This window comes from Polypterus senegalus, chromosome 8 (assembly GCF_016835505.1).
Source record: "Polypterus senegalus isolate Bchr_013 chromosome 8, ASM1683550v1, whole genome shotgun sequence".
In the NCBI taxonomy this organism is placed as follows: Eukaryota; Metazoa; Chordata; class Cladistia; order Polypteriformes; family Polypteridae; genus Polypterus; species Polypterus senegalus.
The window spans coordinates 104,973,185-104,981,568 of NC_053161.1; the positions used below are offsets into that span (position 1 = coordinate 104,973,185).

General features: G+C 36.7%; 1 long non-coding RNA gene across 1 annotated transcript; it reads right to left on the reverse strand.

Moving 5' to 3' along the window:
- Window positions 1-1,385: 1,385 nt before the first annotated feature.
- On the reverse strand, window positions 1,386-4,889 carry LOC120533619. The gene is made up of 2 exons (XR_005634574.1): window positions 4,847-4,889; window positions 1,386-1,912 (listed from the first exon to the last, which is right to left on the reverse strand). It is a non-coding gene; the product is annotated as an uncharacterized LOC120533619 (long non-coding RNA).
- Window positions 4,890-8,384: the final 3,495 nt, after the last annotated feature.

Here is an 8,384-nt window from a genome sequence, read left to right on the forward strand (position 1 = left end):
TTAGATGGAAGTATCTCAATTATAATTTTTGACTCATATTCAACTTGTGATTATTCAATTCATCAGACACATGTACCCCAATAGATAGCCATGAATACCAATACACTAACAGTAACTGTTTACAGTGCAGGACATCTGTGAATTTAACATCTCAAATTCAAATTGAGCAAGTTGTCAAAGATGTGTTGAGTGGAATTGTCATTGCCAGATCTGTACATAGAAACCTGTGAACACAAGAGAAAGAATCAGGACTGGTGGGAACAACATGTAGAAGAGCTTAATGGAAAATAGTGGTTTGACATTTTCAGAAGGTCGGGTGGCATTCGGTTACTTACAATATGTCAATATCTGTCTGCAGGAATCTCTTGGAGGCACAACATTTCAGGAAACAAACAGCAATTGTACTGTATGGCAGTTTTTCTCTTTTTTTCTGCATTTCACGTTTCTCTAAAAAGATTTAATTTGTGTCACATGTGTGAAAAGTTTCTGTGTTGAACATTTAATTTTATTTTTCCACATCTTTGTCTCCTATGCTATGCCGGTTTGAGGATTGTTATTATTATCATTATTATTATTATGGGGATGCTTATACAATTGTAGGATTATTTTCTATTTTGTAGCCCCCCTCCCCCCCCTCCCCCAAATTATGAGAAGTTGGCACCTGCCTCAATTATTATTTTAAAAGATGCCAGCTTGTGGAATTGACACAGTTCAGCTGAAAACAACAGCTTGGTAAATAAAATCATGCAGCCAGTGTGGCTCTCTGCAAGCTAAGCTGAGAAATTAGGGCTATTAAACCTTCTTTTAATTTAAATTCCAATATCTGACCTAGGAGTAGTATCACCTAGCATCTCAGTGATTTCATACAAAGAAGCTCTCCATTTTTATTAGCTTTATCCATTAAAGTACACATATTTAACTCATAGCTCCTTTATTACTTTCCAAGAGACAATTTCCAAGTTTTTTTTCAATACATTTTAAAATGAGAATGTTATTGATTGCATAATTACTTTTGTGAAGTTCCAGTTACAGTTTTCAACAGACTATCTGCAATATTACACATCCTACTTCATAATTTGCAGCCTGATTATGCTGGAATTTGTAATCTTATCCAGAGAGACCCATTAAAACTGTATGAAAACTTTAGAAAGGAAAAACAACAATAATTTATTTTTATTTGTCAGGAGCCAACCATGGACTCATGTCACCCTCACTTATTTACACTGATCGACTAACCTTACATGCATGTTTTTGAGGTGTGGGAAGAAACCAGAATAAAAATGCTTGGAAATGGTGAGAAAGAGTGGAAATTATGGAAAATTGAGCTATGAAGCAGCAGCAGTAGCTGTATGTTTGGTAGCAATAAGGAATAAATTAGTCAAAAGTATGCAAATTACACTTTTATTTCTTATGCAGCTCAGTCTTTGGGGAATTAATGTAGCATTAACTGTAATTTCCGACAGTCAATAAAAGCATCTCATTTGCTGTTTGAGAGGTATTGTTTTAGGCCACTTGTGTCTGCTGTAGTGTTTATGGAAACTCTAAAGGTTGCAAACAGCTTTATAGCTTCCATGTAATAGATGTTCTTGAACCCTTAAAACAATGGATATTGGTATTATATAGAAATAAATAAATATTTGGTTAATGTTTAGCTCAATGATTATACAGTATGCTATAAAAAGAGACACAACGTGAAAGGGTCAGGGCCCCATATAATTAAAGGTTTGCACAAAATAAAAAAAAAACATGCAATTAGTTGCAGAAATATCTTTTCAGACTCAAGTTTAACACATAAGTAACTTCAAGGTGGCCCAAATTGCTGGTCATATGACAACCTGGAAGGAAGGGGCAGGTTCAGGAGGGCAAACAACAGAAGTAACGTCAGAGGTGGAATGGTCATCAGTCTTCTGTTCTGCAGAGGGAAGAATAGAGAAGGCATTAGCAAACAGTGCCAACCCCAGGTTGGGTGGGTAACTACCATCACCAGAGACTTTAAGCTGTCTCCCAAACACACGTGCGTGACAATGTATACAGTAAACAAATATAGGGTTCTAGGGTTCTTTCATTATAATTTTAGGGTCAGCATGCAATGGCAACCACCATTTGTCCATAAGTGTAGTAACAACATCACTGTCACTCAAGAAGCAGCAATCTAAGCTTTCATCATCATTGAAGCATCTACCAAACATGCCTCAGCTATTGGCTCCAAAAGTTGGGGGATGACTCTACAATCAGTAAAGAAGTTGTTGTCTGGCGTTTCACCCAGAATGTCACACGAGGTAGTCATACCAGGCAGAAACCAGAAAGTGTTTTTAGTTTCCTTTAAATTTGAAATTCCAGTCCTGATTTGCAAAAATCCCATAATACTGCAGACAACTGTCATCCATCTGGATTGAAAGGTGGCTTTGAGATTAAAAGTGTAGACATTTTCCTGTGCTTCATGTCTCATTGCACACAAAATGTTTCTGATCATCAAACACATTTAACCATTAGTCAAATATAAGTAAACACAAAATGCAGTTTTTAAATGATGGTTTTTATTATTTAGGGAGAAAAAAAAATCCAAACCTACATGGCCCTGTGTGAAAAGTAATTGCCCCTTGTTAAAAATAACCTAACTGTGGTGTATCACACCTGAGTTCAATTTCCGTAGCCACCCCAGGCCTGATTACTGCCACACCTGTTTCAATCAAGAAATCACTTAAATAGGAGCTGCCTGACACAGAGAAGTAGACCAAAAGCACCTCAAAAGCTAGACATCATGCCAAGATCCAAAGAAATTCAGGAACAAATGAGAGTAGAAGTAATTGAGATCTATCAGTCTGGTAAAGGTTATAAAGCCATTTCTAAAGCTTTGGGACTCCAGCAAACCACAGTGAGAGCCATTATCCACAAATGGCAAAAACATGGAACAGTGGTGAACCTTCCCAGGAGTGGCCGGCCGACCAAAATTACCCCAAGAGCGCAGAGACGACTCATTCTAGAGGTCACAAAAGACCCCAGGACAACGTCTAAAGAACTGCAGGCCTCACTTGCCTCAATTAAGGTCAGTGTTCACGACTCCACCATAAGAAAGAGACTGGGCAAAAACGGCCTGCATGGCAGATTTCCAAGACGCAAACCACTGTTAAGCAAAAAGAACATTAGGGCTCGTCTCAATTTTGCTAAGAAACATCTCAATGATTGCCAAGACTTTTGGGAAAATACCTTGTGGACTGATGAGACAAAAGTTGAACTTTTGGAAGGCAAATGTCCCGTTACATCTGCGTAAAAGGAACACAGCATTTCAGAAAAGAACATCATACCAACAGTAAAATATGGTGGTGGTAGTGTGATGGTCTGGGGTTGTTTTGCTGCTTCAGGACCTGGAAGGCTTGCTGTGATAGATGGAACCATGAATTCTACTGTCTACCAAAAAATCCTGAAGGAGAATGTCCGGCCATCTGTTCGTCAACTCAAGCTGAAGCGATCTTGGGGGCTGCAACAGGACAATGACCCAAAACACACCAGCAAATCCACCTCTGAATGGCTGAAGAAAAACAAAATGAAGACTTTGGAGTGGCCTAGTCAAAGTCCTGACCTGAATCCAATTGAGATGCTATGGTATGACCTTAAAAAGGTGGTTCATTCTAGAAAACCTCAGATAAAGCTGAATTACAACAATTCTGCAAAGATGAGTGGGCCAAAATTCCTCCAGAGTGCTGTAAAAGACTCATTGCAAGTTATCGCAAACGCTTGATTGCAGTTATTGCTGCTAAGGGTGGCCCAACCAGTTATTAGGTTCAGGGGGAAATTACTTTTTCACACAGGGCCATGTAGGTTTGGATTTTTTTTTCTCCCTAAATAATTAAAACCATCATTTAAAAACTGCATTTTGTGTTTACTTGTGTTATATTTGACTAATGGTTAAATGTGTTTGATGATCAGAAACATCTTGTGTGACAAACATGCAAAAGAATAAGAAATCAGGAAGGGGGCAAATAGTTTTTCACACCACACTATGCATCCTTATTTATTATGTTATGTAATAAGTAAGTAAAGTGATAATTGCATTTTGCCTGTGAAATTGTTGCAGCCTTTTCATCCAGCACTCAGAGTTCTTCAAAAAATAAACTGAATTAAATTGGATCTTATAACAGAAAAACAATTGGGGACAATAGATAATTGATTAATGGTCTCCCAAAACTGATAGGTGGCTACAGGGAGGTCCTTTAGGCAATATATGACTTATTGTCTTGTTTTGTTCTGCTTCTTTAAAGGTATCTGCTTGGTTGATTTAAACAGACCATTTAAACTCTTGATTATTGCTTTTATTTTGATTTGTGGTGTTTGGAAAGTAACTCTTTCTTCCATCTAGCTGCAACTCAGTTCAGATCAAAGAATCAAAAGCTGAGTCTTGGTTCTCTGCACATTTCCAATTATGTATGACAGAAACATATATTGGTATGCTGGTGCGCAATTAAGCAATTTTCATTTAGGCCAAAGTGGCTGTAAAGTAGTCATTGAGCCAACCCGAAATTGTAGTTTCACAGAATGTGGAAATAATTAAAACTCCTGTGACTGAGTGGGTTGTAAATGACACATTACAACAATGTGGTTTTGTTGGCACTTTATCTTCATACCTTTCCCTCTGTTGTAATTTTCTTGATTATATTGGTTTTACCAAAGTATGGGAAAGTATCCTTTGCTTCATTTCATGGGTTTTATTTCAGATGTTTGGTCTTGTTGTTCAAAAATTTGCAAATACATTATTAAGGTGCACCTAATTAAATCTCATTTCATACATTACTCTTAGATAGTTTCATTCATACCAACATGTGGACCCTCCATCCATCCATTTTCTAACCTGCTGAATCCGAACACAGGGTCACGGGGTTCTGCTGGAGCCAATCCCAGCCAACACAGGGCACAAGGCAGGAACCCATCCTGGGCAGGGTGCATGTGGACCCTGCAGATATTAAAAATATTTTAAATAAATAAGAGAAAAATGTTAACATGTTAGCTCTAAAAAACAGCTGAATAAAATAGTCCTTAGATAAAGATTGGCAGTGGCATTAGAACATAATTCTGATTCAGAGTGCTGCACATAAGTTCCTTTAATAATCTTCTGTCCAAAGTGGATGTTATTATAACATACTATATGTTAAGGGGGACATGCCTGTTCAAGTTATGAATACACCCATAATGCCCCACTTCCCATATCAATGGAGATAATAGTACACCCACTTTTTAAAGTACAAGCAAAATCCTCAAAAGAGCAAAAATAAGCAAAAAAGAGTTGCTCTAAAAACAATCCAAAGAAAACAAGTCCAATTCCATAATCTAGGGGAAGAGGGGCAGAAGCCAAATATCAAAAATCAAGAAAACCAGAAAACACCCAAAAAATAACAGTATTTATAAACTTCTTGACAAACACAAGTGCAATGATCTCAGCTTAACTTACTCAGCTGTGGCCTTAAATAGCCAGAGTCAGAGATCAGAAGGAGTTTTGTCAGAGTGGCCCTGCCTCCTGAGGCTCCATCCACAAAACACAAAGAATGGAAGCACAGCTAAAGGAACAATATGCAATTATGAATATAAAAAAACCCATAAAAATATAAATAATAAAATTGAACAAATAGCAATAAGACAAAAACAACATAAATACAGACCCTAATATAAGAGTAGCAATTTGGAATTGTTGCTACCAACAACATGGTGACCGATCCAGAAAAATAACCAAAATGAAGATACCCAAAAGAAAGGACATGGCAGTTCAGATCTCTCTATCAAATTAAAAAAGTTTTCCATCATGTCCACGTAATTCAGCCTTTCACCACTCCCCTCCACACTGCTCGCTCCTACTGTGCACATCCTCTCTCCATACGACCCCTTGACACTCTCAGTGATAACTTGCCCTTCAATGCAGTTGGTTATAATGGCAAGGCAGAGAAGCAAATTATCTATTCAAGAATGTTAAATTTTACATTGTGATACAAAAAGAGTGGCAAGAGCTGATAATGAACATTGAAAAATGGAAATCAACCAAAAAGAGGTGCATATAATAAAAATCAAGAACAAAGAGAGTCATACAATAAACAAAAAAGACAAAAATATCCTACACAATATGCGAAGATGAATACTAAAAAGCAACATTTATAGAATGTAAGCTAGAGGATAAAGTAATTTATAATATCTGTTTTTGATGAGGCGTTAATGTAATTTACTTTTTCTTTCTTACTTTTACTTTTTACTATGTTTTATTATTCATTAATATGTAAAATAGACAGCTGTAATACTCAAGTAACTGATTTTCTGTCTATAATAACTAAGGACAAAACTGTCTTGCTCCCGCACACTGCCTACTTTTCTATATACTGTACAATCTCTTTAAATACAAGTGCTTTCTCCTGATGCCCTTCAAGCAGCTAAGCCTTGAGAAAGCAGGCACCCAGCACCCACCGGTGGGGGTGGTGAGCAAAGTGAGTAAAAAAAATGAAATAAATGGAGTAAATAAATAAAAGTAACAATAAAATTTTGTTACTCCTTGAAAATTAAAAAAAATTGTTACTAAACAACTGCCATGGTATAGTCAGGATTTCATCCCTGGCTTAAGCATGGTTTCTTTTTCTTTAATATTTTTGTTATTTTGTAATTATTATGTTATACATATTTCCTAATTTTTGTATTATTATATTAATATTAAATTAGTTCATATGATATGACCTTAATGATTCCATGGGGAAACAGAAAATATAAGTATAAATATAATGAATGTTATCTTTTTATATTTCATGTTTTGATGACATTTTTATGTTTACATATGATGTGTGTTTCGCTGTGTATTCTTTTTATGGAGTTTAAGGAAGTGGGGCCACCTGTAGCTGCAGTAGGAGAACTGGCCCATGGTAATTTAAGAGCCAACAGCACATGAAACGAATGCTTCAGCACAGCATTTGTCTCCTGCTCTTTGACTTTTGTTTTGACATTTTGTGATTGAATTCCCTGATTTACTGGCATCTGGCTTTCATATAAAGGTGCTGTTTTTATTTTTATATTGTCTTTGTTGCATAATCCAGGTGGATGCTGCACATTAGTGGTGGGCGAAGTGGCTCCACACTCACTATGAAAAGTGCTAAATTTTGGAGCTGGGCTGCTTTGGATTGGCCTCAGTGGGATTTCAGGTCTGACTTTTTTTGTTGAGGCCTTTCACTTTTTTGAGATTTGTGAAAAGGCAGCATTATAACGAGTACAAATATGAAACCTGTGTTGTTCAAAAACCCCAGAATTATGACACTGGGCCACTCTTATAGGCATGCTGCAGTAGCCATTGCAAGGTTTATAATGACAGCAGTTATTGGGTGTTTCTACTTTAAAGCAAGGAAATGTCAATATGGTTGATTAAACTGTCTGTCCAATCATTTACTGATTCTTTGAAACAAAAAGTGGTGATGAGAATGTGAACTTTTGTTTTAAGTCATGACTTTTACAGCAATTGATAGTTTCTGTTTACAATTTGCCTGGTTTTCTGAGCTCATTGTGATATGATAGGTTCTACAGCCATTTGAGCATGTTTTGTGAAGTTTCTATGTGTTTTTATCATTCGTGTATTTAGTTTTTTTCATGTTGTTTTGTCCACTTGCTTATCTCACACTATCTTCCAGGATTCAAGGAGGGTGTGAAATAGTAAGCATAACAATAAAACAGCAGCATGTGACATCTCAATAGCCATTTTCCTAAATGAAGGTCTGCAGTTAATGATGAGTTTTCTGATTCTTTTTAAAAAAGCCAGAGAATTTGGTGTTTGTTTTTAATGTATTTTTGTTGTTTAGCCCCTTTTTGATTGTGCATTTGCATGCTGTGTTTTACATGCGCTGACATAACTTGTTTTTTGGACTTTCTTCAGCACTATCTCATTGCTACCTCATAGAAGCTAGACTGACTAGGCAGGCACTTACACTGTCCACATAAAGTAAGATGAGCAAAGTAAGCGCTTGTAGTCTCTTCAATAATGTATCAGTCTTTATTACAATTAGTACCTGCCACTGTTTGCACCATGTTCAGTTTCTTTCCTTTTGCTCTCCCTGGGCCTACTTTTTCCAAGGAGACTCAGGGCACATTTTGAGCCTTCTGAAAGTGTATTTATTTATTTGATTGCTGTAGTGACTATCAAGCAGATCTTTACTCTGCTTTACTCTGCCAGTGTAGTTTTCTACCTTCGTTTGAACATGGTACAGCTTGGCAGAGGTCTAACAGTATATATCTATAGAAGCTAGAGAAGGAGAGTTCAATGTGCATTGTCTATTGTAATCAAGACATTAACCTTTTAATACCTGGTTAGTAAAGAGAGAGAGAGAAAAGGGGAGAGTTGCATGCATTAAACTGTGTAAGATATGGCCGTCCAT